The sequence below is a fragment of the Dasypus novemcinctus genome, chromosome 13, assembly GCF_030445035.2.
Source record: "Dasypus novemcinctus isolate mDasNov1 chromosome 13, mDasNov1.1.hap2, whole genome shotgun sequence".
Taxonomy (NCBI): Eukaryota; Metazoa; Chordata; class Mammalia; order Cingulata; family Dasypodidae; genus Dasypus; species Dasypus novemcinctus.
In genome coordinates, this window is record NC_080685.1 from 94814614 (window position 1) to 94838138 (window position 23525).

The following is a 23525-nucleotide window of genomic DNA, read 5'->3' on the forward strand; positions in this document are numbered from 1 at the left end:
GTAGCTTTGCCTTCTTGGCTGCAGCTCTGCAGGTTAGAAAGGTGTGTTGAGGTGAAAGGGAGTTGAGCCTCAGATGAACTGACCTGCCCAACAGGATCATGCTTTGAATATGAATGTGTTTCACATTCTGTCTCTCTTGATGCTCAATTTCTCATTTTTCCCTCTAGAGCATAGAGTCTGAGAGGCTGGCAAGTTCTCCAGATGCCCATTTGCCATGAGAGGACATTTAGAGCTAAGTGAGAAAAATGCTTCTCTCCCTGTTGTAATGCTGAAATATTTTGTTGTTGTTGATGTGCATTGATGGTTTGTGTAAGAGGAAATAGGAAGGGGTATTTAACAGGGCAAAGGCTTAGTAAAGAGACAATCTACCCAAACTGTATCAGGAGGCTGAGGCAGATGGCTTTTGAATTTCAAGGACGTAATTTTTAGTCTAAAAACGCTCCCCTTGAAGAGCTTCAGGAGCCTTTAACAAATATGCATCCCAGAATACTTTGACCTCTTTAGGAAATCCTTCTCTAACTTTCCTACCCAGGAAATAGTGATATCACTTAACTTTCCCATAGCTGTTATTTGCAAATTAACCAGTTATCATGCTCCTCCCCAAAAGTGGGTGACTTACAGGATGATGGGGGGGGAGGGGGTGGAAACTTCCCAAGGCAGCCTTAGAAAAGAGATCGGGAGGTCAGCACAGACTGAGAAGCAAAAGAGCAACAGTGCCTGCAGCTAAGGTAGCCAGGGTGGCTTCTGCTGGTGAACTCCTAAAAGTGAATTTACGCTGATTCCCTTGACCAGTTCCCAACTCTTTTTTTCTTACTTGTTCAGTCTCCTTCCAAAAGTGACAAACAGGAGATTGTCAGTGTGTCATTTCCTATTGTAATATGCCATAGAACATCTCCCTCCATCAAAAGATGCAGCTTAGATGCCTAAAACTGACATGCAGCAGGTCAGGCAAGCGTTCCATAGCTTGCCATAAGCACACAGGGCTTGGTCTCAGCCAGGCACTGAGCTGAGTACTAGAAATAGGGCCAGCCAGCCTTTCCCCTCCCTTCCTCCTGCCTCACCTACCTACCATTTTTTCTTCTTATTCTCTTATCCCAATGAAAGCAATAATTGCTAGCATCTACTGTACAGTGTGTGTCAGACATGCTAAGTAACTAATGTATTATCTCATTTAATTATCCCCCATAAGAGCTTAGTATCGTTTTCATCATCATCGTCATCATCACAAATTTTTATGAATTTGTACAACTAAGAGTAAGAGAATAGGAATCCAGGTAGCGTTATTCCAAAGCTCACACTGTTAACCACCACCTGTCTCTCCACCCATTGGCCTTAGCTCTGTTCAGCATACTGAGTCATGGGCAAACCACAGCGTTAATCATCCTGGCAGATGTGTGTGGTTAAAAGCATCTAGTTTTATTGTGATAGGAAAAGGGGAAGTAAGCTGAATTACAGCAGGAAATATGCAAGTTAGCTAAAGAGAAGGACTTCTTGAAGGCAAGGTTTATTAAAATTTGTCATTACATAATTATTTTTATTACAATAACTTATAAAGTAGACAATGTTTATACCCATGTCTTCTGAGGGTTAGGGAAGTCATTCGTGAAGCAAAAAGTAGATCACCCGTGGCAGGGCTTTCCAGGCACATTAAATTACTGGTGAATGAATTCCTGGTATTGGCAGTTTCCGGCGCTCTCCTTCCACAGCACGTGCAGGGAAGTCCTCACTTGGCCCATTAGTCCATCATTCTTTTCTCATCATTCTCTTTGCTTTTTGTTGACTGAGAATTCTTAAAAGCTGGAATGGCTTCCTTATGTGCCAACTCACAGATCAATTACTAGTGACTGCCTCTATTGCAAAATCAAGACAGACTGGCAGGCCACCTCTCAGCTGAACAGCAAAGGATGCCAAGAGCCATTTCCTAGGTCTGCCCTGGACCGAGCAGAACCTCCTCCTTCAGAATGTGTCCAGAGCAGAAAGGGGTTGAGTGAAGGATGCACTGAGAGTCAGGGGCCTCAGAGCAGTATGGACGGAGGGAAAAGCAGTAGCAGTCAAACTGACTTGAGCTTGCATGCCCCCAAACCACAAACTAGATCTGTGACTGAATAAATTAATTAAGCCCTCCAAAATTTAGTTTCCTATCTTAAAAAGGAAGCCAATTCATATCTACAAAGAAAGGTATGAAATAAAAGTGACTATTTTGTTTTTTAAATAAACCTTCCTGCCTAGTTTTTGAGAAATTGGAGGTTTCAGAAAAATCATGCAGAAAACACAGCATTCCCATATACCACCATACTCACACCATTTTCCCTATTACTACACTTTGCATTAGTGTCGTACCTTTAATATACTTTAATATACTTGATGGAAAAATAGTAATATAATTGCACTATTACTATAGTCCATAGTTTATATTAAGATACACTGTATTGTACAGTCCCATGGGTCATTTTTTAAAAATATATTTTCTCTATTTTACTTCTATTTTTCTACTTTTTTTTTTTTTTGGAAATTTCCCCCCACCCACTTTCTTTTCACTTGCTGTGTTTATTCTTCTTTCTTGTTTCTTTTGGAGGCACCAGGAGCCAAACTGGGACCTCTGATTTGGGAGAGAGGTGCTAATCACTTGAGCCTCCTCCTCTCCCTGCTTTATAGCTTCTTTCATTAGGTTTTTCCTGCCTGCATGTCTTGTGTTATCTTGTAGCCTCAGCTCGCCATGCCTGCACGTCCCGTCAGTTCGTTGTCTGCTTTAGGAGGCACCAGGAACCTCTGCTCCCTGCTTTGTTGTTTTTCCTCTCATTTTGCTTTTTCTTCTGTGTCTCTTGCTGTGTCAGCTTGCTGTGCCTATCTGTCGCGCCAGCTTGCTGCCTTCTTTAGGAGGCACCAGGATCCAACTAGTGACCTGCCATATGGTAGGTGGCAGCCCAATCGCCTGAGCCACATCTGCTTCCCCCGTGGGTTTTTTTAATTGTAAATGTTTATTCTAGTAACATATACATGACTTAAATTTTTTCCTTTTAACCACATTGAAATATATTCAGTGGTAATCATTACATTCACAGTATTGTACTACCATCACTACCATTCCTTACCAAAAAGTTTCCATCATTCCAAACCTAAACTCCATACCAAGTAAAATTTTTTTTCATCACTGTGGCACATTTATTACATTTGCTGAATACATTTTTTAACACTGCTACACACATGGAATATACTTTACATTGTAGTTTGTGCTCTCCCCCAGTCCATTCAGTGAGTTATGGCAGGATATATAATGTCCTGCATCTGTCTCTGCAATATTATTCAGGACAACTCCAAGTCCTGAAAATGCCCCCACATCACACCTCTTCTTCCCTCTCCCTGCCCTCAGCAACTCCCGTGGCCACTGTCTCCACATCAATGATACAATTTCTTCGATTGCTAGAGTCACAATTGTTCTATAGTAGAATAGAGTTAAGTCCACTGTAATCCATATTTTATTCCTCTATCCTGAGGACATGGGGATGGTGATGCCCACTCCGCCTCTAAATCAAGAGGGGGCTTAGATCCCACATTGCTGATGTATGCAATTCTCTTGCTTGCAGTTATAGACACTCTCAGTTCCCTGATGTGGTGGTTTACCATCTTCACCTCCCTGTTTGCTGACCTGTGTAAGTCCAAAGAACCGGAGAGTAGGTGTTGCAATTCTGCTGAGGCTCAGGGCCTAGCTAGCACATGGACAGTACAGAGATTGAAGTCTCCTGAGCATACACCAACCCCAGCACCAACTACAGGTCCAGTAAAAGTAACAGAAGAGGCATGTGTAGAAAGGTCACATCTGAGTCCAACTCCATCATACTCATGAGCACAAATTCCAAAGTAGGGCCCACTGGCACCAATTAAACATTAATTCCCCATTCCCTATCCCCACCTTGTCTCTGGATAGCCTGTCTTCTAGTTTCTGACTCTATTAATTTGCTTATTCTAATTATTTCATATCAGTGATAACATATAATATTTTTCCCTTTGGGTTTGGTTTATTTTAGTCAACATGATGCCTTCAAGGTTTAGCCATGTTGTTGCATGTATCAGAACTTCATTCCTTTTTAAGGATGAATAATATTCCATTGTATGCATATACTACATATTTTTGTTTATCATTCATCTACTGATGGACATTCAGGTTACTGCCATCTTTTAGCAATTGTGAATAGTGCCTCTATGACCATCAGTGTGAAAATATCTGTTCAATTCCCTGTTTTCAATGCTTTGGGGTATATACCAAAAAGTGGGATAGCCAGTGTATTAGTCAGCCAAAGGGGTGCTGATGCAAAATACCAGAAATGGGTTGGTTTTTATAAAGGGTATTTATTTGAGGTAGGAGCTTACAGATACCAGGCCATTAAGTATAAGTCACTTCCCTCACCAAAGTCTATTTTCACGTGTTGGAGCAAGATGTCTGCGAGGGTTCAGGCTTCCTGGGTTCCTCTGGGCTCAGCTCCTGTTTTCTCTGCAAGGTCAGCTGTAGACTATCAGGCAAAGGCTCTGTCTCTTTCCCCAGGGTTCCAGCTTAAGACTTCAGCATCAAACTCCAACATCAAAACTCCAATAATAAGAACCCCAAACTCTGACCTTTGCCATGCCTTTCATCTGTGAGTGCCCACGCTTTACTGGGTGAGGACTCAGTGCCCTGCTGGCACAAGAGGTTTACATAATTACTTAATCAAGTAAACCTATAAATCCAATATCACCTAATGTGCCCAGAGGAAAAGATCAGTTTACAAACATAATGCAATATTTCTTTTTGGAATTCATCAATAATATCAAACTGCTACAGCTGAGTAATATGGTAATACTTAGCTTTCTGAGGAATTACCAAACTGTTATCCATAAATAACTGCACCATTTTATATTCCTACCAATGAACAAGTGTTCCTATTTCTCACATTCCCTCCAACAACTGTCATTTTCCATTTTTTAATAGTAACCATTCTAGTGTTTGTGAGATGGTATTCCATTATGGTTTTGATGTGCATTTCCCTGATGTCTAATGATGTTTAGAAGCTTTTCATGTGCTTTTTGACAATTTCTAAATCTAATTGCGACTCCCTTGTATAAAACACTTTGCTTTTCTCTTCTGCTTTCAGAATTCTCTCCATCTTGCCATTCTACAGTTTGAGTACTTTGAGAGTGAGTCCCTTTGAGTTTATCCTGTTAAAAGTTCATTAGGCCTCTTCAATGTGCATATTAATGTCTTTCATTAATTTGGGAAGTTTTCTGCCATTATTTTTTTGAATATTCCTTCTACACCTTTCTCTCCTTCTTCCGTGACTACCATAATGTTTGTAGTGGTGTGCTTGATGATGTGTCGTACCTCTCTTAGGCTCTATTTGCTTTTTTAATTCTTTTTTCTTTCTGTTCCTCAGCCTGAATCATGCCAATTGTCCTGTCTTTTGAGTTTACTGATTCTCTCTTCTGTTAGCTACAATCTAATGTTGAAACCCTCCAGGGACATTTTCATTTCAGTTATTGTGGTCTTCAACTCCAGTACTTCTATTTGGTTCCCTTTTATAATTTCTGTCTCCTTATTGAGATTCTCATATTCTTCATTCTCTGATTTCCTGATTTTTTTTTTCATTATTTCTCTGAGCTTCCCTTTATCTCCTTGAGCATATTGAGGATTATCTTTTTAAAGTCTTTGTTTGGTATATCCAAAATCTGGCTTTCTTTATTAATGGGTTCTGGATTTTTATATTGCTCCTTTGGATGGGCTATCATTTCTTATTTCTGTGTCTTGTAATCTTTTGTTGCACACTACACATTTTAATATTTAATGTGCTAACTCTGAGATTTAGTCCCTGAGCTGTTTGTTCCTTATGTAAGTATCCAGCTAGTGATATGACAAAGATTTCCTTGAGTGCCTGAACCTACCAAAAACAAGCAAACCAATGCAGGGAAAGAAAAAAACAACAGCAGCAGCAACTTTCTCAGGCTTTGTGAATTCTCTCTGCATTGGCTGGTCCTCTTCTTCAGAGTTTAGCCCTCCTATCAAGAAGATCAGCCTGAGGTGAATGTGAATTGCAGGGTCCTCTCTGTCTTATTTGAGTCAGCTGCTCCTCCTGCATTTGTGCTGGCTTTTAGCCTTAGGAATTCAAAGGCCTCTTCTATCCCTACGAATTAGGCTTTCTTCCCTTCCCTGGTGCTATACTGAATGACTTAAAGCAGACCACTTTGGTTTAATTTTTTCTTACACTGCTTTGGCTTTCCACAAGATGCTTCTGCCTACAGGGCAAGTTCTGGGAGGATGAGCCCAAGATGAGTTTCCCAGTTCAGTCTTTCATGCTGCCACCCACTAGATGGGCACTGACATACAGACACCCCCGTATACACATATGGATTACTCTGCTTTCTCCAGAACAGGGCCAGGGACCCACAATGGGAGCTCAGGCTGGATCCACACTGCACCAGGGTGGTGGTAAAGGAGGAGCCAGCAAGGGTGTCACAAGCTTCTCCTACCATTTTTAAACCTGCATTTTCTTGTTCAGCATTCACCCAGTTACTGAAACCCTTTTATTGTTCTCAGAGTTTTGAGGAATATGGTTGTATCTGTTTTGTCTAGTGGCTCAGTGATTCTATGGGGGAACAGCACTCTGGTATGTTTTACACTACCATCTTGTTCCACTAGACTCCTGCTTGATTTTTTTTTTTAAGAAGCTTTAGACTACATAAACATTACATCCGAAATATAGGGGATTCCCATATACCCCACGCCCTCCTCCTCCCACACTTTGCCCCATTAACAACATCTTTCTTTAGTGTGGTACATTTGTTACAATTGATGAAAACATATTGAAGCATTGTTACTGACCATGGTCTATAATTACATTGTGGTTTACATTTTGTACCACATAATTTTATAGGCTTTGATAAAATGTATAATGGCTTGTATCTATCATTGCAATATCATGCAAAACAATTCCAATGTCCCATGTTACAGCTATTCTTCTCTCTCCCTCCCCTCTGAACCCCTGGTGACCACTGTCTTTAAATCAGTGTTACAAGTTCTTCCATTACTAGAATAATAATAGGTCTACTTTGATCCATAGTTGCATTCCCTCCTTATGTTTGTTCCTTCCTCAATTTTGAAGATTTGGGAATGGTAATGCCCACTCTGCTTCCAATTGAGAAGGGGTTTAAAACCCATGTGGTAGATGAATGGAACTGTCTTGCTTGCAGTTATAGATACTCTGTTTCTTGGAGATGGGCATTGTTCATCGTCATCTTTTGTTAGCTGTCCTGGGTAAATCTAACGAACTGGAGACTAGATGTTGGCTGTAACTCTGCTGAGATTCAGGGCTCAACTGACTCATGAACAGCCAGAAGATTTAAGTCTCTGGGATATATGTTTAATGAGTATAGTGCTGACTATAGTTTCAAATAAAAGGAGCAGAAGAATCATGTGTAGGAAAATTATGAATGAGCTTAACTCTTATATATTGGGGGGGTTGGTTATCATATATTCCAAGGTAACATCCACTGATGGGGTGCCAGTTTCCTCAGATTGTCTGCCCTTCCTAGAGCGTCTAAATGTCTCTGGAGTCCTCAGGAGAACCCCTGTTTGAGGCACTGTTTACTGTGACACTCAGTGATATCCTTCTAAGCCATGCAAAACCACTGGAATGACCTCCTGACTCTGAAGTCTCTTAGCCATTAAAAACTCATTTGTATTTAATATTTCCCCCTTTTGGTCTATATCTTTTTCCAAATGCATTGCTAATTGCCTGCCTGACTTTTAATCATAATCTGAACTCAATTTTCCATGTGCATTTCTCAACCACCCTCTTGTAGTCTAAGTGGACTGTCCAAGTTCTCTTCTACCCTTTTCTTTATTTAGACTATTCCTCTCACCCCATAAATTCCCTTCTGAAGAATTATATTGATCCTACTATCATTTAAATCCTATATTGTCTAAGAATCTCTTCTCCCAGATACTCAAGCCTACTTCTCGATCCTTTAAACTTCAAAAACACACAAGATTCTATGTGATCCAGCTCCTACCCACTTCTCCACCTTCATCTCCTGCCATGAACCTTTTAATTTAGGCTTCAGAAATGTCAAATTACTTACCATTCCAGAAGTCAGTACACAGTTTTATGTGTCTGTCCTGAGAAACATGTTCCTTTGTAATACTTGTCCACCCAGTAAACTCCTATTCATCCTTCAGAATCCTACTGTAGAATTGCTTCCTCTAAAGTGTTCTCTGATGTCCTCTCCCTCTGGCTCACCAGAATTCATCACACATTTCTGCATTAATGTGACAACTTGTCATTCATTATTATTGTCCTTATGAAATGATATTATAATTCACTTGCTCACATACATCTCTCCAGTTAAGAACCTTGAGAGTAAGAACTATTTGGTATGTATTTTTATGTCCAGCATCTAACTCACTGCCTGACATATATAAGAAGGTACTCAGAAACACTTGTAGAGAAGCAGATTTGGCTCAACTGATAGAGCATCTGCCTACCATATGGGAGGTCCAGGGTTCAAACCCAGGGCCTCCTGACCCATGTGGTGAGCTGGCCCATGTGCAGTGCTGATGCATGCAAGGAGTGCCGTGCTACGCAGGGGTGTCCTTCACATAGGGGAGCCCCACATGCAAGGAGTGTGCCCTGCAAGGAGAGCTGCTTCACGTGAAAAAAGCGCAGCCTGCCCAGGAGTGGCGCTGCACACATGGAGAGCTGACGCAGCAAGATGAGGCAACAAGAAGAGACAGATTCCCTGTGCCACTGACAAGAAAACAAGTGGACACAGAAAAACACACAGCAAATGGACATAGAAAGCAGACAGCGGGGTAAGGTGAGGAAGGGGAGAGAAATTTTTTTTTAAATAAATAAATCTTTTTTTAAAAAAACACTTGTAGAATTGAACTAAATATCACATTTTTTTTCATTTGGTTTATATTCTCTTATTCTGTTGTTATGCTTATCTGTCTAAACTTCTCAACAGAATGCAAGCACTTTGGAGGCAAAGGGGACCTAAGTTCACTCTTATATCTCTTTTAGAACAGAACATTCACTAGATCATCATTTATTTGTCTGGTAGGACAATAAGATAGGAAAGAGGGTGGGGAGGAATTTGCAGCGAGGAATGAATGAGTCCCTGTAGCTTATAGTCATGAGACTGCGCAGCTATCAGAGGAGTCCTCATGAGGCCCACCCTCTCTAGAGGGAGAGTCAGATGGCCCTTCCAAACACATAGGAACAACACGTGGGAAAAAAGCATGGCCCTCATAGTCATAAAATGGAAATAATACCCATGAGGAATAGCGAAAAACCAGAAGTTCTGAAGTTTAATTCAATTATTATAAAGCTCTCCCTAGCTCCTTCAAGAAGGCCATTGTATAGCCCACTATGGAAAGGTATTTGCCTTTCAGCAATTACACCTATTTTGCAAGTGCTAATAGTTCTGTTGTGGGAAAAGAAGGCAGAAGGGGAAAAAGAAAAACAAAGGAAAGTGAGAAGAGAGAGGAGCTGGTTTGAAGGGATTTTTATCTAATTTCATTTTAATTAGATCCTTTTTCTAACTGAGTTTCTAATTTTTCAATTAGCAATTAGCAGCTGCAACTCATTCTGAGCATCACGAGGTGCCAAAGACACTAATTACACCACAGGAGTAGGAGGCTGGAAATGAGAAATAAAATTATCCATGAATGTTATTAGAAGAAAGGAATGATTACTCTCCGTAATAATATACTGATGTGAGCCTAATTAGATTGAAGGATTCAGAGGGAAAAAATGAGATTTAAAAATGGATTACATTTAGATGCCTCAAAGTCATAATTTTGCTATAAATATTGCCTTAGAACATCATCCTTGAAAACAGAATTTTGCAAGCCTGATAATGTTTGCCAGGTTGTTCAGCGATGACCCATATCCTTAGTATAAAATAACCCAAAAGATCAATGACTTCTGAAACACAAATATTCTTCCCATAAAACGTGTGTCTGAGATTTCAAAAATAAACACTCACAAACATGCACATACATAAACAATGCAATAAAAAGAATACTCAGGCACTGGGAGATACTGAAGCATGCCATTTTGGGCACTGCAAACTGGGGTGGAGTTTTTAGCCACAAAATGGGAAGTTGTGTGGCTGTAGTTTCCAATCTGTTGGCCCAATTATGCATTGAGGCTATGATTGTTTCAGGGAAGGGAGCCACGAGTTGACAGCTCCTGAAAATCTAGAAACGGGAGAAAAACACTCCTGTCAGGAAAAGTGTAGCTTTCTATTATCAAGCACCTATACAGACAATCCGTATTCTCAGCGAAATGCTAATTTTCTGGCTCTAAACTCAGGGAATCTGGGCTGATGTCTAGACCAGCTTTGTAAAATGTTCACAACCCTTGCAGCATAGTAGGTTGTTTCCTCACAGAAAGAGATAACATTATTGCCTGGCCATCCCCTCCCCACCCCGCCACCCCTATTCACTGAGCAAGTTTAGTACAAGCATCTACCTCACCTTCCAACAAGCTTCTTAAACACTTGTTCAACTCTCTTGTCTCTTCTCATTCTCTCCATGGAGTTCCTGAATTCTTTTGGCTTTCCTTCTCTCTTAGTGATTTCAGAATACCCTGACCCATTTCCTGGCAATTTTGACCCTTTAAAGGGCAGCTTGAGCTGTCAGTATCATCAGCATCTAAAAATCAACATTAATGGTATAAAGGTTTCCATGCCCCCCATACCCAACTCAAAGCACCCCTCAACCTGTCTTCTAGATTTCTGTCAATGGCATGGCTATCTTCCCAGGCCCGCAGCCTAAAACCTGTGAAGTCATCTTTGATTCCTTCCTCGTTCCCTCATCTCCCCATTCCTCCAGCCAGGCCTGCTAGTCAACCTCCAGTTTCTCCCACAGTGCTTCTTTTCTCGCACCCGTTGCCCCATTGAAGGTATCCCTCATTTCTTGTCACATCTTTCTGACTTTTCCCCTGTCCCCAAAGAAGCTGGAGAAAATGTCTACACCCAGGATTATCTGTCCGAAAAACTGCCTGAATAATGTTATACCCTACTCAAACCATGCGATGGTTATTCCTCCTTAAGAGGAGTCCAAATCCTAAGCCTCTGCATTCTTTTTCCAGTCATCCTTTTGACTGTAATAGTTCCTAATCTGTTTCAAAATTTATGATACAGCCAAACTAATGTATGGAGATTGCTCAGTCATTGGCTCAGAGCCTTGCTTGTGCTGTACCCTTTAAATGATATCTCATATCTATTTCCAGAAAGTCAAATTCTATCCATTCTTGAAGATCCTGGTCAAATGACACTAATAATCCTAATGTTCCTTTGCATGTGCATAGTGCTTTTAATGTTGAAAGCAAATCCACATCCACATGGCTTATTTAAGCTTCACAAAAGCTCCAAGAGAAGAACAAAGGCTAGGCATTGTTAGCCCTATTTTGCAGAGGAGGAAATTGAGACATAGGCAGGATAAGCCAATTGCCTGGTAAGCCATTGCAGAGGCAGGATGGGAATGCAGGCCTGCTGCTGCTCCTGAGTGCAAGCCCTGGAAATGCTCTGAAGTGTGCTTGCTTTTGCTTTCCAGTCACTGAGATGAAGTCTTGCAGTATCCAATTGCCCTCCTGATGGAACCTAGAAAAATTGATGTGCTCCCTCTCTGAAGCCCACCTATCTGTCTTTATCTATCTCACCCATTTGCCACTAATTATATTTCTCTTTACAGTCTGAGCTCTCTAGTTAAGTAATGTAATTGATTACTTCTGAAAAAAATCACTAATTCAAAACTGGCCCAGAAGCATTTTGTCATTTCTCCACCCCTACTGTTAGAATTATTAAGATGTCACATGCGTCAGAGGGGAAAAAAGCATACTATGGACCAAGAAGCATAGTAACTATATGTGTCAGAGGAGAGAAGAGGTTCGAAATATCACATTTTGTTTCTTTTTTAACAGAGAAGGAAAACATGATGTTTAAAAAGAGCAACAAAAAAGGACAGAAATTCTTGTTAATTTGAAACTGCCAAGGTACAAAGCATCTATAAAAAAGAGGACGTGAGAAGCAGCTCATGACTGTGTAAACTACTTGTTGTCTTTCAGTTGTCTTGGTCACTGCCAGCAGATTGTGAACCCTGCCCAAGAGCAGAGTCAGGATGGCATGGAATCATGCTGGATTGTGAGGAGCAAAGAGTTACTACTGGAATTTCCAAAAGAGAGGAAATTCCCCACCTCCCAATATCTATCACCACTGCTGATAGCTACTCTTTTCTTTTGCTTCATTCAGGTAGGTAAAGCCAAAGAACCACCCATCAAACTTGCATGGTGGGGCTAGGGGTGGTGTAGGAATGAGTGGCAGTCTCCAAGGGGCTGGTTAGAAGGTAGGAAAATCCTGGTGATTTGTGTTTATCAATACTCACTATCCCCCACTCATTTAGGGAGAAAGGTGGATAAAGTAGAGCAAGTAGGAAAATCCTCAGGCTCTCTGTACCCTCAGGACTTCCTCTTCCCTTAAAGACTAGTTTTAGCCTCAAGTTCCCCTTCTGGCCCTCAATATCCTCTTCTTACTTAGACATCACTTCTTGACCTATAAAGGCTATTTGGCCTAAGGTCAGACTATGGAAACACATACAAATCAGCAATTTAAGTCTGACTGAATGCCCATAAATAGCATTTGTTGAGCACCTTATCTCAGTTGACCCTTACAGTACACACTAGGATAGATTTTCTCATTCCCTTTGTCATAAAACTGAGGCTCAGAGCATAACTAATAAACAACAGACCCAAATTTCAAATCCAGGTCTGTATTATGGCAAAGCCCAGGCTTTTCACTGGCTTCCTCGCCATTGAACTGCAAAGGGTCACCTTATCAATTCCCTGGGGAGTTGGAAAGAGAAGAGCAGTGGAGTCACACAGATCTTGGTTCAAATCCTGGATCTACCACTTAAATGCTAAAGAATAATAATCTCTACTTTGAAAGTCTATTTTGAAAATTAAATTAGATGAAATAGCCTCTAGTGCAGAACCTGGTAAATATGAAGAAATTACTTTTATTAGGACCCTATCCTACTCCCATTCTTTCAACGCATATTGGAAAAAGGGACCAGCATAGTGTAAAGAACATGACATTTCATGTTAGAAAACTAGATTTGAATTCCAGTTAGACCACTCAGGAGCTATGTGATCTTACACAAGCCGCAACTTCTCTGAGCTTTAGTTTAATTTGTAAAATGGGGATTCTAATGTCATGTATCTTACTAGATTATCCATGTGAATCACATAAATTATGACAATAGACATAGAAATGCTTTTTGAATATAAGGCATTATACAAATGTTTTAAATATTGTATACATATTTCATTTATATAGATATATGTGTGAATGTGTTTGTTGCATCATGTGCTTCAGAAAACCTAACTTTCTTCCTCACACTGAGTCTCTCTTATTTTTAAGCCCTGTCCTTATTTATCCAGGGAGGAAAATGCCTTGGAAGCATCAAGTCAGATCAAGAGATGATCACCAGTTAATGCAAAGAGATGACTAAATGGCACTTCATGTTCCTCTTGTTTCTAGGTAGGCGTGAGGAGGAAGAAGTCTTTAATCTTCTGAGTTGTGCAGAAATAGGCAGCAAGGAGACACTCTCTGACTTGGAACATGCCCTGTGATCTCACAGGATGAAAGTTGGGTCAGAAGGCGAGCAGTGAGGGTTTGCTAATTAAGAGCGGGAAAGACCAAGTGGCATGCGCACAGAGGCAGCCAGGTGGAGGCCATCCCCCTGCCAGTGATTTCTATTTCTATTGCCCTTCTGAAATGTCCAGAACCCCCAGCCTTCCATCCCATCTGCTGGCAGAGAGACAGCGTCCTGGGAAGGGGGGAGGGGAGGCACATCCTCGACTCCGAAACTCAATTGGTCCCCAAATCCTAGAGCCGTATCTCCTCCCCATCTCCTCCTTGTCCCCACCCCCCATCCTGTCCTGACCCACACCTCCTCCCCCCACCCCTTCTCTTACTGTCAGCCGCTTAAGGTTAGGGACCTTGGCCCTAATCCCTACACCACCAGGGATGGGCAAGGAAGCCTTTCTTGTCCCATCAGTCTCCCGGGGTTCTGGGCTGAGGCAGATGGCACAGTTCGCTGGGCTGGTGACAACTTTCTGGGACCAGAGCTCGGTGGCAGCTGTCCACAGCAAGGCCAGACTTTCGAACATTTCATCAGAGCCTAACTCTTCTCGCAGCCCCCACCCCGAAGATGACACCCCTTTGTCTCCAGCTGGTTCTTGGCCCCTGCTCTTCTCATCTGTGATTTTATTTTCCCCGAATGCAGAGAGTTACTCCTAGCTGGGCTCTTGTCCAGCTGGTCCGGGGCACTCTCCTCTTCCCTGGGCCTTGGCGCCTCTTCGTGAAGATGCTCACTGGGTCTGCCTTCCCTCCCTCCATCTGCTGCTGCGTCCGCTGCACGGCACCTGCGGGGCTGGAGCTGGCAGGTGGGACAGCCAAGTGGCCAGCAGAGCCTTTGCAGCACACTGGGAACCAGCCTACCTAGGTTTCTCCACCCTCTGTCAAGCACACTAACAACTAGAGAGGCTTAGAAACATGCAAGAGAAGAAAACACAAATGTACAGTGTGAGGGAGCTTTGTCCAGCCAGCACTTATACTAATCATAAAACTGCTTTTAATATGAATAAGGAAATAGAAGGGGAAAAAATTGGGCAAACTGCTTTGGTGGAAACCCATTTCTCACACACTCTGTTATTTCCCTGCATCAGCTCTTCATTCTTCCCAGGAGAACTGCCATAAGACACCACTGCAAAGAAAATTTACCCTGAGCCCACACACAGGTCTGCTGTGAGCACAGACTTCGGTAGGTCATGAGTTGGCTGCTGTGGCCAGGAGAGCAGACTGGATTTCCAGGTTTGTGCTAACCCTTCCAAGTGTGCTTTGATTGGAAAAATCATAGACCTATCTACCTCTGTGTTGAAGCCCCCAGGGGAGGCTGTGGCAGATGAGCCCCAAGTCCCTCGTCTTCTGTGATCCCACAGAAAGTCTCCTTATGACAAGGCAAGGATGGTGGTGGATCCCAGAGGGGCCCAGAGCGAGCTCAGCCAGGCTGCCAGGAAGCGACTGCCTACCAACCAGGAATGGACCCTCGTGTCTGTTCTCTGCAGCTCTGTCTAAGGAGTTCGCCTTAAAATAAATTATCCATGGATTACCCTTCAGGTGTTTACTACTAACTGTGCAATTGTAGAGTCTGAGATCCTTACAAAATATAGGGGACACACATGCATGTCATAAGTCTCTGAAACTAGAACCTCCTTGCTAATTTTCCAGGAGAGGCTCCTATTTATCTGCTGGATCATCCTATGTACCCTTGTGACCATTTGGGCCATATCTTTGAGCTTTATATGCTGTTTTCACCACCTAAGAGACCAAGAGAACTGCCAGAGCAGAACTCAATGTTCCCTTGCACCCCTCAGCATGTCTGGGGAGCAGAGCCCAGCACAGTCTCTAGGAAGCTTGTGCTGATTATTGGCAGTTGAGGTTTGCATAAACATACTTTGCCCCCACCTGATCGCAAGAGCCCAACCACAGGGCAACCTGGAGGCATGGCCACAATGAGAGTAGTTATGTGGTTACAAATAAATCAACAATCACTGCAACAATTAGTGCTTACCTCTTTGGGATTGATTTGTATCTCACCTCAGGAGGCTCTTGCTCCCTGACCTTGTCAATACATTGATAGTTTATAAATAAGTGGTTTTACTGGGTGTGAGATGCAAGCTATCTTGAGGCTAATCAAGCCTGACCAAAATACACCCTGACTCACCTGCCAGGAAGTCATGTGCCTTCCAATAGACCACTCTCCTCAGCAGGAATAGGGACCACTGTCCCACTAACGGTCTAAGAAATGTTCCTGTAGGAGACTGAGCAAGGGAAAGGAAATGGAAAAAGGAAGGGGAGAAACAGATGAAAAAAGAAAAAGGTAAGACATTATCTGGGAACCTGGGGTGATTGGGGGGAATGCCAGAGCAGGAAAAGAAGTGGTAAGAGATAAAAGTGGGAAAATGACAGCGGGCAGTAGAAGACCTTCACTGCCTTGGGCAGGCTCTCTCTGTTGTACTTTCTGCCCACTTACTGAGTGCAAACAGATTTGGTACCAATTATAGTCAGGCCATCTAGAAACCCTCAGAGATGGGATACAGAGACGAACAAGGTATACGGTTTCTTCCCTCAAATTGTAAACAGTTCAGTTGGAGCTAATATAGAGAAACAATTATCAATAATGCAAGTTGGACATTACTAAGTTTATCTTAGAGTTAGTTATAAATTAGAGTTTCAAAGAAGGAGACTTTCTCAGTCAGAGATGGTAAATTCCAAGGAAGAGATGGAGTTTGAGCATCATCTAAACTGAATGAATCCCCTCTATTGTGGCTCTAAGGAATTTTTTCTTTCCTGGAATTCCTGGTAAGAAGATATGATCTTGATTTTAGAGGACATTTTTGGTGCAAAATGACAGACAACAATGATAATGAAAAGTAAAAACTGCTCCCAGAAATTGCCAGGTGTAAAATTTGCCCATATGATACATCCAGAAGCATGGGTCTCATTCATTCCCATTGTTTCCTCTGTCTATTTCAGACACCCTCCTCAATTTTCTGAAGCGTTTAGAGCATCCTGTCTCCCTGTAAGAGACATAGTTTACATCCTCGCTTAGGTGCTTTAGTCTCTGCAACAAATCTAGTTGTTCTTTGAAAGTAAGGATAACTCCTCAGGGCTATACAGGTTCAGGCACACAGTAAACAAATGCTGGAGGACTATTAACTACTTGAAATACACATGCCACATCTTTAAGCTGGGAAATGAAAGACAGTACAGCCCAAGTCACCGAGGAGTTAAGGGAGCAAGCACAGCCAATGTGGATCAAGCAAATACCATAAGACTTGATCTGGCACCAAGTCCCAAACCTGTCACTTGTTAGTTGTGTTGTCTTAGGCAAGTCAATTTCCATCCTAGGAAATCTCTTCCCCTTTTATAAAAATGAAGCTTTTAGATTTCATTAGTTCCCAAATGCTGAGGACTGACTGGAACAAAATCTCCTGGGAGCCTGTAAAAATACAGACTAAAAGGCTCTTGCCCCAACTAACAGGATCAGGACGGCAGGGGATGAGCCTGCCATCCTGTATTTGTAACAGGATCCCTGAATCCATCTAGTATACAGTCATATCTGCACATCCCAGGACCGGTGCTCACACTCCAAGGTCTCCTCCACCTGCTACACTGAGAACACTACAATTTCTTAATTATAATGTAGATACATGGTGGCATCTTTCTTCTGAAAGAGGGAACATAATGATGACAGGCTGTGCTTCCTGTGTTAATTCATTTGATTTTCTAGACCTTCCAGGTCTTCTTGGAAGACAAGTTTGGAGGTGAGGTAGGACCAGGATTAGAATTCCACATTTCTTTGCCCAGCTGGGAGGTGAAGCCACCTATGACCTGGCTTGTAGCTCAGTGTACCAGGTCACCCAATTCATCTGGACTGTCCCCATAAACTCTGGGCTGCCAAGTCTAAGGTGAAAATTCCTTGAGAATAAGAGTGCAAAAACCTTCTTTCCCCCAACAAAGAATTCTCTGTCCCCAGATTGTTATTTCTTCCCAAGAAGTACAAATTAACTAGCTGCCACTAAGGACCTCCAGACCAACACAAACCCATTTCCCCTTGAAATTAACCTTCTATTCTGAATCTAAACAATGTCTAATTAGCCCCAAGCACTGTTGAGTTATCTGGAAGAAAAGTCCGGGAAATTAAAACAAGGTGAAAGCTTTACTGATGAAAAAAAAGAAAAGAAAAGAAAAGACAGTAAAAAACCATCCTCCAATTATCTTCCTCCTAGCCTCCGCCCCTGGGTTCCTATCCTGCATCTTCATCTGTCTTCCTTTCTATAAACCTTGTAAAGGAGTTTGCTTTTCAGACAAATATTTTTTCCATCTCATTTGACATCGAGAAGGCAGGAAAAATATTGCCCATCACGATAAATATCAGTATAATATTCCAATTGTCCAGCATTTGACAGCAATCACAGGAAGAGTAATGTGTTCCCTCCGTGACTAAATCATTTAGAGACCAAGGTATTCTGTCTCATTCTCATTAAGAAAAAAAATATTCCAATAATCTCATTATCCCAGTGTGAATAACAGTAAAAAAGCTCCAAGACTAATGATTTCTTCCGCGCTTGCCTCAGCGCATACCAGTGGAGCTGCACTTTTATGGACGCTGCTTCGGTAATGGGATCTTCTCTAGCAGCCATAGGCAGGCATCTGCTGCTCTGAAAACCCTGCCTAACAAGTTGGCTTTGTCTGCAGCAAGGTTTACACACACTCCTGGAATCAAAAGACTCTTTTAATGTACTTTAAAAATAAAATTTAAAAAACTGTCTCCAAAGGAAAAAGAATGTGTCATGGCATGTTAAACTTTATGGAAATTCTTCAGGAGAATAACATAATTTCACGGTGCATTACTCTGAAATGACCTAGTACTTGAACAATTAATTTTTAAGGTGTAGCATTGACTTCCCCTTGCTGTATTTAACCCATATCTGAAATTGTCAACAATGCTGAAGGTTGGACAATAAGTTGGGAGAAAGGCAGGATCCTGAAAATTATTCCTTATCTGCTGTGTTTTATTTTTATTGTAGATAATGCTTCTCTCTTTGGTTCAAAATGAAAGGAGAAAGGAGCAGTTACTCTAATTACAGATACTTCAAACATAGCACAGCCTGGCAAGAAAACAAAACCGACCAGAAGCCATACCATGGACAAATTTATTTTCTTCTGGGTCTAAGGTGGTGATGATTGTGTGGGGTGGGTGGGTAGGACCTTGTTTGTCATGTCGTAGAAGGAACTCTGTGGTAATAAATGAATAGATTTATAATATGTCCTCTGAACTCCTTGGAATAAAAATTCAGAATTTCTCTTAATATTTTTGTTGTCCTTTCTGCACTCTTTCTCTTTCTATCCACTTGTGTTCCCCACCTCCCTCTCTACACCCCACTTTCCCTTCACAAACATAAATAAACAGAGGATTGGTATGCAAGAGTATTTTCTCATGACTCACATGAGATATTTTAAATTCATAGAAAAAAGTTATAGAACCGTAGCTTTGGAAAGAATCTTATAAAACATCCATGTGAACACCTTTCCTCTGGGTTAAAAAAGACTCAGAGAAGAGAGACTTTTCACAAGCTCAGTTACTTTATCGATAAAGCCACCAATCCCCCGTGCAGCACTCTACCTTGTAGACCGAGCTAGTACCACCCATATTGCTTTTATCGTACCAAGCCCAGAGCTCATGGAGGTAACACTGGACTCACATGTACAAGCATTAGATTAAAAGCTGGCAAAAAGGCCTTATGGATCACCTAGGCTGACCCATTGGGCAGGTGACCAGTTGTGAAAGCTTGCCTGGGACTCAGGGGGTTCCCACGTGTAGGACTTTCCATTTTAAAACTGGGACAATCCCTCCCAAACTTGAATGAAGGTCACTTTACCCTATTCCCCAAAGATGCTTAAATGTAATTTTACTACCCTCAGCTTCCTCTGCAATGAATTGTTTCAGTCCTAGGGCATTGACAACGTTCTCATTTAGTAAATCCCTTTGCTGAAACTGTATCCTGTAATGATGGGTCTTTATACTGCCTTTTGGGGTCCACTGACCCATTCACACAACAACCCATAGCCGTGCTTATGCGGTCACCTCTCCCTGAATCCGAGAGGACAATGGAATTAAAAATTATATCCACACAACAAAGCATTCTAAAAATATATTTTTCTCTCTTTCCTGGGTTTTTTCTGAGAATAGCCTCTTCTCTCTTCCTGTTTAGTTATACTGATTATAGAGCAAGGATTTTCTGTTGTTTTGTTTAACTATATGAGACTTCAATGTCAGATCCCATTCTGAGAGAGTTTTCCTTTTAGGGGCTGCCCTCTGCGTGATTAGGTAAGCTCAGGGAGACAGATTGCTGAGGCAATGGAACAACCAGAACTGTGGTGGTGGGAAAATCTTTCTGGGGCCTAGATGACTTTTCCAGCTGCATATTGCTGATAGGACAATAGCCACTCATAGATGAGAATGATTTTCTTTAGCATCCTGATGGGACAGGTGGCTGCTGAAACCTTATCATATATTCCCTTGGAAATTGTCTTGCCTGCCTTTAGTTCTATTCAAGGGACCAGTAATTACCTTCTTTCAATAGACAATAGCCATTTGGGTGTTTCTCCAGGGACTGAAGGCAGATAACTGAGTACAAAAAAATTTGTAACAAGGCATATTTTTTGGTTAAGGCTTCTCTCCTTCCAATCTTCCGCTTTCTCCTATCTGTCTCACTATTAGAGGGAGAGGTATCTTTTGGCCCCTGTATTAGTACCAGATCTCTGTTGGCTTTTTAAAAGTGTATTTATTTAGGGGAGAAGCTTACAGTTACAAGGCCCTAAAGAGTCCAACTCAAGGTTACTTCCTCACCAAAGTCTGTTGCCATGTATTGAAACAAGATGGCAGACAACCTCTGTCTGGTCTCTCTTTCCTTCTTCTTCTTAAGGCTCTGTGGACCTAGCTTCTTCTGATCTCAACTGTAGGCTGGTATAGGGCTTGTCTCTCTTCCCTGGGCTTTAGCTGTTTGAGCCTTCTCCTTTCTGTCACATGGCAGGACCAAAATGAAAAAATTCTCTCCTCTTCAGTGTCTCCTTCTGGGTGTCTTCTTGAGTGAATGTCCATTTATATAGTCCACAAAGGGGTCAGGGACTTAAACTGAGTTATACCCTACTGACTGGTCCAATCAAAGCCCTAATCTTAACATAATTTAATCAAAGACAAAGACATCTTGGCTGAATCTAATACAATCAAAGGGTATCATGCCCAGAGGAACAGACCAGTTTACAAATATAATCTCTCTTTTTGGAATTCATAAATATTCTCAAACTGCCACAGTTACCCTTCAGTGACCCAAACTTCTCCACTCTCTGATTAGATTCTCTCTTCCTCCTAAATGCCTCATGCTCCACGTTAACACCACGGCCATTTTTTTTTATTAAAAAGAAAAATATTCTCTCAGTTTGTGATTCTGAGATAAATATTCAAAAGAAAATAATCTTATATGATTAAATAAATTTATACTAAGGGGGGAATATGAGGTTTAACTTTCATTAGAGTGTTTTTATGTTTCAAAGAAAGGAGTCACTAACCATAAAGCCAGACCCTAATTGAATGTTAAAAATATTTGGAGAGAAGAGGGGCATTCTCTAGACCTTCCTATCTCTGCCTAATAGTTCCCTATTGAAAGCTTCCCATTTGTATATTATACTAGGATGCAAGCTGGCAACTCATCTGGCTGCTCCTTTTAAAAATAATTATCATGTATAAGTCTGTTACTTTATAAAATAACCCTCAAATCGGATCTGTTTAATGTTTCTTCATGATTATATTCAAGGTATATGTATTTTTGCAAGAATACCACAAAGGTGATGCCATGTTCTCAGTGAAATATATCAAGAAGCACCCAATGTCTATTTGTTCTGTTATAGATAATGCTAATATTTAGCATTTGATTAAAAATGGAGTCTACCAGATGTCTCCACTGTAAAGTTAACTAGTAGGTGTTTTGTGCTAATGAATTAATAATTAATTTGTGGGGAGATGCTTTGAAAGTACACATTTCTCTTGTTTCTATTAAAACTTTTGCCTATTAGGTTTATTTATTTATTTATTTATTTATTTATTTATTTATTTATATTACAGAAGTTGTGAACTTACAAAACAACTATGCACATGAGTAGAATTCTTATAGAATAAACTTTCATCAACACACAACACCATTGTGGAATGTTTGCCACAGATTATGAGATAATATCATCCTACATTTGGCATATGTTTTCCATACCCCCCTATTATTAACACAGTACATCTTTGGCATTGCAAGAATACTACAGTATTGCTTTAAATATTGTCCATAAGGTAAATTAATTCTATTTTTCCCATGCTTCTCCACATTCCCACCACCGTGCAATAGTGATGCACGTCGATTCTAGTTCACAGAAGGACATTCCTGCATTTGTACTATTGACCACAATTCTCATCCAACTCTGGGTTCACTGTGTTATTCAGTCCCTAGATTATTCTCTAGCTTTCTTTCAATTGACATTTACATCTCTAGACTACCTTCTTCAGCCACATTTATAAATGAGCTCCTCTTCACTATAAAATGTTAATATGGAACGCTTCACAAATTTGCATGTCATCCTTGTGCAGGGGCCATGCTATCTTTTCTGTATGGTTCCAATATTAGTATATGTGCTGCTGAAGTGAGCACTACCCATTAGTTTTAACATCTATTGATGATCTTGCCCAAATCATTTAATACTCTTAAGGTGATGAAATGATGATTTTTCTACTTGTGAAGTTATTCCTACATTTATTAGTTTGCATTCCACTGTAAGATAGAGATTTCCCTTCTCTTGCATCGCACATTCATTCATTTATTCTTTAATTTTTATGGATTCCTATTTTATCCAATGGGTCATAATCTGTTACTACCACCACTTATTTTGATGCTCCCAGATTTGGCCAGTAGGAGTTTGTACAAACAGGCTCTTTTCTCCTTCTGTTATATCCCCATCAGCACATTCTTACTTTCTGATGCATAAAGATGTCCCAGACTCATCTTGTACTTTCCCTGATCCAGCCTCCAAAATCTATTAATATTCAAGGAGTCCTATTTTCTTTTAGTGAAAAGTGCTATTTAGAAAGCATTATCCAAGAGCTAGGTGTTTTCATTGCTTCTGGAGTGTCATTAGTTCTAGGTCTCATCAGTGGGCAGAATTAGGAAATATTTATGTATACACACATAGCTAAATTTATTTCTATTTTTTTATTTACATAAATATCGATTCATATGTGACTGATAGAATCTTTCTGAGATTCTAATATTTTGTATTCTGTATATGCATGCATTCAATTAGATTTACTTATTATTATATGTATAATAAACTAAGTATATTCTTTATTATATATATTCTTCAATTATAGGTATTATTTATTACTTGATATTATCCCACAGTTCTCACTCTGCTTGTTTTGTTCCATTTTTTCACTTTGGATTTTATCCACTTATTCCAGTTCACTGATAACATTCTTCTTCTCTATCCAGACTGTTATTCAGGCCACTGAATAAACCCTTTACTTCTATTACTGCACTTCTCATTTCTAACATTTCCATGTAGCTCTTTCTTACACTTTCCATTTTTCTGCTGAAATATTTCATCTATTTGTCATGATTATCATGATGAATTAAAGTACTTGTGCACTGATTACAATATCCAGACTGTCTGTGGGTCTCCTTCTATTGACTTCTTATTACAGCTCCTAATTTCTTTCTTCTTCCATGTATCACAATTTTCATGTACATCAGACATCAGACGGTAGAGACTGATATAATAATGTCCATTCCCAGGAAAAATTCTACCTCTTCCTATGTCAAGTGACT

At 40.8% G+C, this 23525-nt stretch overlaps 1 non-coding gene across 1 annotated transcript; it reads right to left on the reverse strand.

The window, feature by feature from the left end:
• Positions 1 to 22246: 22246 nt before the first annotated feature.
• Positions 22247 to 22352, reverse strand: LOC111766951 (U6 spliceosomal RNA). Its single transcript, XR_002798867.1, has one exon. It is a non-coding gene; the product is annotated as a U6 spliceosomal RNA (small nuclear RNA).
• Positions 22353 to 23525: the final 1173 nt, after the last annotated feature.